This window comes from Arvicanthis niloticus, chromosome 19 (assembly GCF_011762505.2).
Source record: "Arvicanthis niloticus isolate mArvNil1 chromosome 19, mArvNil1.pat.X, whole genome shotgun sequence".
In the NCBI taxonomy this organism is placed as follows: domain Eukaryota; kingdom Metazoa; phylum Chordata; class Mammalia; order Rodentia; family Muridae; genus Arvicanthis; species Arvicanthis niloticus.
Window position 1 is genome coordinate 14,637,780 of NC_047676.1, and position 10,169 is coordinate 14,647,948.

Here is a 10,169-nt window from a genome sequence, read left to right on the forward strand (position 1 = left end):
ACTCTTCCATAAGGATCCCCTACCTAGTCTAATGCTAGACTCTAAGTATCTGCATCTGTCTCAGTCAGCTTCTGGTAGAACCTCTCAGAGGACAGCCATGCTAGGCTGTCTTCAAGCACAACACAGCATCAGTAATAGTGTCAGAATTCAGTGCCTGTCCATAGGATGGATCTCAAGTTGGGCTGGTCACTGTTTGATCATTCTTTCAGTCTCTGCTCCATTTTTGTACCCGAATTTCTTTTAGACAGGAAGAATTTGGGGTTGAAAAATTTTGAAGGTTGGTTCATGTTCCCATCACTCCACTGGGAGGCCCTGTCTATCTACTGGAGGTGGTCTCTTCAGGGTCCATATCTCCACTGTTGGGCATTTTGGCTAAGATCACTCACATTGAGTCCTGGGAACCCACCTCATCCCAGGTCTCTGAGACTTTCTAGAGGTTCCCCCAACCCTAGCAGCTGCATATTTTCATTCATTTCCCTGGACCTCTGGGCTTCTTCCCCTCCCCCCCAATACCTGATTCTGTCCCTGACCTTTCCCTTCCCTCTCCCCTCTCCTACCCAGGTCCCTTGCTTCCTCTGCCTTCCACGATTATTTTGTCTGCCCCCCTTTCTAAGTAAGATGAAACATCCACACTTGGGCTTCCTCCTTGTTTAACTTAGGGTCTGTGGGGTTCACCATGGGTATTCTCCCCTTTCAGCTAATATCCTCCTATCAGTGAGTCCATACCATGCATGACCTTTTGGGTCTGGGTTACCTTACTTAGGATGATATTTTCTAGTTCCATCCATTTGCTTGCAAAATTCATTGTGTTCTTGTTTTTAATAGCTGAATAGTATTTTGTTGTTCAACGAACCACATTTTCTGAGTCCACTCTTTGGTTGAGGGGCATCTGGGTTGCTTGCAGTTTCTGGCTATCACAAATAAGGCTGCCGTGAACACAGTGAAGCACAAGTCCTTGTGATATTGTGCAGCATGTTTGGATAGACCCGAAGACCGGTATAGTTGGGTCTGCAGGTAGAACTATTTCAAGTTTTCTGGGGAATCGCCAGATTGATTTCCAGAGTTGTAGGACCAGTTTGAAACCCCACCAACTATGGAGGAGTGTTCCCCTTCCTTCATATCCTTGCCGGCAGATGCTTTCACTTAAGTTTTTTTTGATTATTCATATAATAATATCATTGTTTTATTAGATATTTTATTTATTTACAATACAGATATCATCCCCTTTCCCCATTTCCCCTCCTAGAACCCCCATCCCATCCCCCCTCCTCCTTTATGCTTTTATACTACCATTTTGATTACATGTATGTATTGAGGTCAGTTCTAGGTTGAGGGTCTAGCAATACAATAGATGCAAACAGTCAAGGAACAAGCAATACAATAACCACAAATAGTCAAATAAAAAGCAAGGCATTAAACCCAATTATAAGAACACTCCCATGATCACTGTTTCTGAGAGCTTATCAGGATGATCAAAATATCTGAGCCTACTTCCCTGTCCTAGCCCAAGGTCATTTTCATGTCTGAAGCCTACTTTCTTGTTCTAGCCTGAAATTTAGATTCCTGTCTGAAATTACTTTTTTGTTCTAGCCTAAGATTTAGATTCCTACCTGAAATTGCTCCTTTGTTCTAGCCTAATGTCAGATTCCTGCCTGAAGCCTACTTCATTGTCCTTGGCCAATGTCATATTTCTATCACTTGAGTTTTTGATCTTAGCCATTTTGATTGGTGTAAAGTAGAATCTCAGGGTCATCTTAATATGTATTTCACTGATAACTAAGGATTTTGAACATTTCTGCAAGTGCTTCTCTGCCATTGGATGTTCCTCTGTTGAGAATTCTTTGTTTAGCTCTGTACCCCACTTTTTAATTGGGTTACTTTCTGGATCTAACTTCTTGAGCTCTTTATATAGTTTGAATATTAGCTCTCTATTGGATGTAGGGTTAGTGAAGACCTTTTCCCAATGTAACCCAATAATAAACAAACTCAAAGAAAAAAATTACATCATCATCTCTAGATGCTGAAAACCACTTGACAAAATCCACACTCCTTCTTGTTAAAGGTGTTGGAGAGATCAGAAATTCAAGGCACATACCTAAACATGATAAAAGCAATATAGAGCAAACAAGTAGCCAACATCAAATTAAATGGAGAGAAACTTGAAACGATCTCACTAAATACAGGGGCAAGTCAAGGCTGCCCATTCCCTATCTATTTAATACAGTACTCAACGTTCTAGGGAGAACAATAAGACAACAAAACAAGACGAAAGGGATACAAATTGGAAACGAAGAACTCATAGTGTCACTATTTGAGGATGATAAGATAATATATATAAATGACCCTCAAAATTCTACCAGAGAATTCCTACAGCTGATAAACAACTTCAACGGAGTTCCTGGATGCAACATTAACTCAAAGAAATCAGTATGCCTCCTCTACATAAGAGATAAACAGGCTGAGAAAAAAAAGTTATGGAAACAGTGCCCTTCTCAACTGTCACACATAATATAAAATACCTTGGTGTAAGGCTAACAAAGCAAGTAACTGGTCAGTCTCTGAGGAAAGAAATTATGAAAGATATCAAAAATTGAAAGATCTCTCTTGCTTATCGATTAGTAGGATTAACATCGTAAACATGCCCGTTTTAGCATATACACTCTTAAAATAAAAGCCTTTTTGTGTAGGCCATCTATTATTATTGGGACCTGGCCTTAAGAATGGTTTGTATACCCAGTGAGACCCCATTGGAGAAAACTAATTCCAGTGTGTCAACAGGAATGGCTGATATATATATATATATATATATATATATATATATATATATATATATATTATATTTGTTCAAGGAAAATAAACCTGAGACAGATGTGAATCATTATGCCTATATTTTAATTGTTTATGTAGAGCAAAAGAGGCAGAAGTGTAGTACAAGTAGTTCATGAGGAAAGTCTCAATGGTTTTACATTGGAAATGTCTTGAGAAATAATGCTGGGGTGTCCTTGAATTCTATTTGAATTCACACTCTTTGTTTGGCTTCCTACGGGATCAGTGTGAATCAGCAGAGTGATAAGGCTTCCCAAATGTAGCTGTCATCCTGAAATAAATGAAGGAAACGGAGTGATCTGAATACAGGAATTGAGAGTAAGTGCGGCTGTACAACATCCAGACTCTTATGAAAAAATGTTTGTTCTCCATGTCTACCTTGCTAAAGAAGTAAGCTGAGAAGCTGAAACCTGGCAGAGAAATAGCAACCTTCAGTTGTTGTTGTTGTTGTTGTTGTTGTTGTTGTTGTTGTTGTTGTTGTTGTTCTTCTTCTTCTTCTTCTTCTTCTTCTTCTTCTTCTTCTTCTTCTTCTTCTTCTTCTTCTTCTTCTTCTTCTCTTTCTCCTCCTCCTCCTTCTCCTTCCTCCTCCTCCTTTTCCTACTCCTCTTTACCAGTTGTTTTATTTATTTACATTCCAACTGTTACCTGCTTCTCAATCCCCACTCCACCCTCCCCCAGGCTCACCCCCCACCCCTGCATCCTTTCAGTTCTTCCTAATGCCATCCATGGCTCAGTCTACTTTAGGAACTGATCACAATGCTGCCTTTAAAGTGCCTCGGTGGCCAGAAGATAAGGCACGGTTAATGTTGCAAATTCTTTATCTAGTGCTCTGGGGCAGTTCAGGACAAGAATCAAAACTTGCCCTATTTCATTTACTCCTTAAAAATGTTCTGCTTTGGCCACTGTAAATACATTTCTGCTTTAGTTGTTCCTTCCTGCAGTTTCTGCTTTAGAATTCAACGCCTGATATGGTGAAACTTCCATTGATTGGCCTGTATTCAAGCTGGCTTTATTTAAGTAAACGTTTGTGAGTATTTCTGAGCTTAGACTCAATGGTTGCCCAGTTTCCACAACTCTCAGGATCACACATGGGGGAGATAATCCAAAGCATCAGAGCACATCTGCTTTCCTCAGAGTTCCTCTTTCTACAACAGTTTTCCTGGCACATGAAATTCTCTTCTGAACTTCTCAAGTCATGCCCTAATTTATGTAATTTATAAGAACATTCAGGTTTCAGGTTGGTATCTTGTCTTGTCCATTGATATGATCAATCATTAAATGTTTCTCTTCATTTTTCCCCCTCCTTCTCTGTCTCAGTTTTCAAGACTTGCAAGTGAAAATATGACCACCCACCAACAAACTTTTCAGAGGGATTTTTGGTAGAATTTTTAATGGGGAATCCCGCTGTACATTTAATTGTTATTTTATTGTTAATTCCAATATCACAGTATTATTATATCCTTCATGGATTGGATGTATTTTAAAAGAAATTTTAACACAAAATAATGCAAGATGAGCAAGACTTGCTGGGATCTCACATTGGCTTTGTTAGTTTGCTACCACAGCACAATACATAAAGTATTCTGAAGATTGTGATACCTTGAAATTTGCAATGTGGTGCTATAGTGTTCTTGAGATTGTCATTTGACAATGAAAAATAATGAACTAGCATAAGGGTTGTTCTCCTGGGGAGATTATCTCTCTGTTATTCAGTGAATCACAAATGTATCAAATTATACAATCTTTCAAAACTTATTGAGTACTCTTTGTACGAATGTACAAAACACGTGTACTGTGTGTATGTGCATGCGCATGCGCATGTCTGGGTGCGTGTGTGTCTGTGTGTGCTGATGAAAGCTTTCTGCAATCTTAAGATTTTGTTGTTGTTGTTGTTTTTTTTTTTTCCCCTGCCTTCTCTACTGTGTGATTTTTTAAGCTGAGCTCAAATCATTCTAATTCCTCGATGCTGACTGTCTCCCTCTTTGGCACTACTAATGCAGGGTTACCAGAGGGAGACTGTAAGGCCAGAGAACTGAAGAGATTTTCCTTCCATTCTCCTTCTCGTCTGCCTCACATGACCTTACTGTATATTTTCTTCTGCATGGCCTCTGCCTGGCAACAGCTACACCAAGTAACCTTTTCCTCCATCTGCTACTTCTGCTTCTTATATTCTTTTTCTTATGATTTTTACCTGTGGTGACAGTATTTTATAAATACTATCATCTGACAAGTAACCCAGCATTTTACTTTGGGCATTTAGTATTAGGTAGTAGTTCCTTATTTTATTCCTATCTGAATATTTGGTATCTGGATGCTATTGCAAACCTCATATTAACTCATCTTTTCTTCCAATTTCTGGCAGATAATGGTTAAGAACTTAACTAATAGGTCCTAAATCCATGTAAGTTTCAAAATTGACAATTCTTAGAACTATATAGGAAAATGATAGACAGTAAGTGATGAATGAAAATATTAGCAAAAAAAAATGAGAGAAGAGGCAGGAAGATATGATGCAGTTATGGAGTTCATTTGCTTAATTTGAGTCCTAAGTAGATAGAAATAAAAATGGTTATTTATAGGGAAGTTAATGAAAAAATAAAAGCAAAATTTTATGGGCTAGAAATGGGGGCGTAATCTTGGCATATGGTCCGTAGGAACTGAGTACAGATTTTGACCAACTGAAGGCAACGGGAAGCAGATGAGTAAAAAATAAAATATCATTTCAGAAACATTTTTATGAAAATGCAAGTAATGTGATTGCAGAATATTTTTTAAAGAAACAAAGTTGCCAGTAGGATCACTCTTGCTAAGCTGGTTGCATAAATGCATAATGTAGTATTTTTTTTGAAAGTTACTTTTTTTCTTTATTTACATTTCAAATGTTATCTCCTTCCTGGTTCCCCTCTCCACCCCCTGGTTCTATGAGGGTGTTCCCCCACCCACCCACCCACTCCAGCCTCCCTGCACTGGCATTCCCCTACACTGGGGCATTAAGCTTTCACAGGACCAAGGGCCTCTCCTCCTTAGAAGCTTCAGATAAGTAATACTTGAAGATCTATGAATAATTGCATTTTCATCTTGGAGCTCACTGTAGCACATTGCTTGGATGATGATTCAATTCTCACTAGGACAACTCACTTCTCCAGTATCTTCTATCTACCTTCCCCAAAGAGAAAGATTATAACTATATTATTAGAAGGTAGAAGGAGCAGATGTAAAAACAAAACAAAACAAAATATCTGTTTTTTTTTCTTTTTCACAGCCCAAACCATTTTAAGAGAGACAGTGTTAAATTTAATATTAATAATATTGTCCAGGTTCTAAATACAGTTCATAGTGGTAATAGCTTTGGAATTAAGGATGTCCTAAGGCGGTAGTGGCAATCTGTAAATAGTTGTTCTTATCCACCTTTAAAGGTTGCCCTTGTTTCTTGAGACCAACAAATCTGAGAACGATACTATTTAGTGGTACAACTCACTAAAGAAACTCCATCTTTCAGATTGTTGAACACTTATTGGAGGAAGAAGAAACTAATAGAAAGATCTCAATCTGCCCACGAGTAGTGAAGGTTATCAGGGACAGTGCTGAGTGCAAGAACTCATCCTGCATACTAGTTAATTGAAGTCACTGAAGGCACTGCTGACTGCAAAGCTATGTCCTGTCTGATAGTCAAGATCTCTATAGTTCCAGCTAAGTGTAAGACCTCATTCTGCCCACTGGGTACTTAAGATCACTGACCATACTGCTGAGTGCAAGCAGAGCGCCATAGAGCATTGCCTAGGTTTGCATAGTTCAAAGCTACTCCTTGGCAGTGTGTCCTTTCTTCCTTGACTTCTGTGCTTGAGGTAAAAAAACGTACCAGTGAAAAGTAGGCAGTGCTAGATTGAACAAGATATCAGCATTTATAACTGCAAAGGAAATCCACTACCTTCTCAGCTGACACAGCTAGAATGATGTGGGTTTTATTATATGAAAGGCTGCATGAACTCAGTTTTTCATACCATCCAAGTTAATAGGGGAACTGGGTGAACACACCAGTTCTACCTCACTAATGCCCTTTTGCTCAGCTCTCAGGAGCCAACAACCTAGATCACATAGTAAGATGTTGACTGCAGAGCCCAAAGTGGTATTCCCTTGCTACCTGTTACTATTAAAGGGTAAGTTGTTCAATTTATAAAATATATTTTATTTTACTGTATAAATCTTAAGGTTTTATATTCACATGTGACTTAAAGGTACACCTTATCACAGCACTAACACAATAGACATTTTCCCATTATTCTTAGTAAGTCACATAAGACAAAGGACTTGGAGACATCAACCCAATAATTCTCTTAGACCAGTTCTTCCTCTCTTTTTTCACCCCTAAAAGGAAAGTATAAAAAAAATAGTGATTTTTTTAAACATATTCTTATTTTAGCAGCTGTGGTACCGTGAGAAGGATGGGAGATTAATTGTTACCCATGTGAAGGATACTTAAAATATTATAGCTAGCAATTATTCTATGAGATGGGAGGCAGAGTATTCTCAAAATCCCAAGGAGAAGGCATGAGAATATTTTTCATAGATTTACCTCATGAAATAGTAGTGTTGGGTAAGAAGGGTTTATATTTCTGGTTATATGATATAAATTCAGATTGAGAAGGATCAACAGAATGAGCCAGAGACAATTAAATCTGTATTGAAATTGAATGTCAATATTCACTATCACAGATTTTAGAACACAACAACAATGGATACACTATACTCAAAATCCTCTAGACTATCTAAAAAAGACATCACTTATGTGGGTTTCTTGATCTCCCCCCCACATTCATTGTTACATGTCTAAACATTCTCAAATATACACTTTGTGCTGCACTTAAGTAGAGCATGATCCTAAGAGAAAATTGTTCCAACAGTGACATTACAGATGGTTCACGTTTTTCTCACTCATCTTTTTTCCTGCAGTCACCACCATCTCACTTCCCTTCCCCCACTACTTCAGCTCACTCTGCCTCTATGAAAAATTACATTCAAGTTACGGGTTTCATTTTAACACAAGAGACAAAATGGATAGAAACACGGTGATTTTTAGTTGCCTGTGTCATCTTTATCACAGACTGAGAGATGGTAAGTCTTCTCCACATTTTTCATGACTGCAGATAAAACCCATTTCACTTGTCCTTCGTTGTCATGGTTACAAGCTTTTCTCTTTCAACAGGTCAATAAAAGCTTTCGGTTTAGACAAGGTCCTGTGTAATTCATCTCAGCATTACATAGTGAGACAAAAAAGGCGGCGGGGGGGGGGGGGCTCTTTTCTTTTACAGAAATCATCTTAAATCCTTGGAAGAACAATCAAGTTGATTTCCATTAAGTGTGATTCTTATTCACAGTCTCTTGCTGGCTATTTTAGGACATGCTAAAAGTAAAGGCAGACCAAGGCAATTTGACTAACTGAACAACTCTGTTCTTCATAAATATTGTAAGCTGGCTGTTTGCTAATCTTACTCTGTATTTCTTTTCCATATATTGATTAAAGCTGGTATATTATTAAGCTGCAGTTAACAGGTACAGTGTATTCTGAGAGTAAACAATCAATAGAAGCATCAAGGTGACCACTGGCCAACAGTTCTCCCTGTATACCACCTAGAGGCATTCTTTAGCTTCTATTTTGCTCACTATGAGAAATAATAGAAACCATATTAGTTCTATTGGTAGTGAGTTACTTGGAATTCTGCCTCTTTGGAGACAAAGGTTTTGGACTTAATTTATAAGAGAGGAGGGAGTCCTTGCTGTGATAAACAGGATGGAGACTGCCAATTTATGGGAGAATCAAAGTCTGAAGAGATTAAATGCAATACAAACACACATACATGTATTCACATACATTTTGTTGTCAGAGGGCATTCTTTTATACAGGATATAGACCAAATAGATAACAGAAAGAGACAACAGAGACAGAAAAGTACTCTGGCAAATTGTATAGCCTGTGTCATGTGAAAACACTCTGAGTGATGGTTTTAAAATTTATAGTATTAAATTTTACAGTCACATGATCAACGACCTAGTGCATTTTCCATTGTTATAGTACAATACTTAATGTTGAGAAATATGCAAAGGAAAGGGGCTTATGTGACTATACTTCACATAAGTCCAGAAGTCCATGACCATGAAAGGTTGCTGAATTTGGCTTAACTTTGGAGTATTTTGTGATGAGAATTAATATGCAAAATTGTGAGGAAGCCAATGCCATTCAGGGGCCAGGTTTGATTTTGTTTTTCTTTAATAATAAATCCAGTCTTTTAAAACCTGTCTCATTCTATGCAATTTCCGAAACTATTGTTTGCCTCTCTCAAGGGTGATTACCTCCCAGGGCTCCCTGTCAGCTTAACTCTACCCAACTCAGGACCAAGCTTATGGCATGGAGTCATCCTTGAACACCTTCATATGTCTAAGCCACCACGGCAGCACACCTGCTCATTCCTATGGCATTCTCGGATCGTTCCTAACTTCATACAATGTCAGCTCCCCTCTCCATTTTGGAACATTTATAAGGTGAGATGAAGTCAGAGACAAGTGTATTATTAAGTTTTTGTTCATGTGAAAATTTGACATTTGTTTGGTAAAATGCACCATTCCCTGTAACATTTTTCCATGGACACACTCTAAGGAAATTGTTAATTATTATAGTTTGCAGTTATAAATTTTTCAGCTTTTAATGATTTGAATAAGTAGTACAGTCTTCTGGCATGACCACAGTCCTAATAAGTGATAAGCAGTCTGTTTCCTTCAATTAATTTATATTTCTGGATTAGTTTGTAACCTTCAAATGCTTTCCAGTTGCTGGGCACTGGGCTTTTTTAAATTACTAGACAGAATCTCACTTCCCTGACTAGAATATAAGCAGAGAGTGTCAACCTCCGACCCACCCATATTAATATTTTCCTCTTGTCCTAAGAGGACACCTTAGATATCAAGCACCTGCAACACAATCATAAAGACATGAGTCTGGCAAGAGAAACAAAACCAAACTTTGTTGCAGGAACTATTCAAAAAGAATGGCCACTGGCTCCCAGCTCATCCGCCATGTTCCTGCACTAGAGTCTGGCACCAGCTGGCTGCTTCAGTGACCCTGGCCCAGGGCCCTTGAGAAGTTGGCATGCTTGCTGCCTCCACAGCCATCTCCACAGCCTCCACAGCTCTAGGCATGGCCCCTGGGCCAACTACGACACCCCAAGGCACTCAGCTTAACCCCAGACTGCCAGCACTGCAGTAGATATCATATTACCCAGTAACCAGTAGAAATAAGGCTCTTATTGCTTAAAGTTAACCAATGGATTTATATATCAGCAAATACTCAA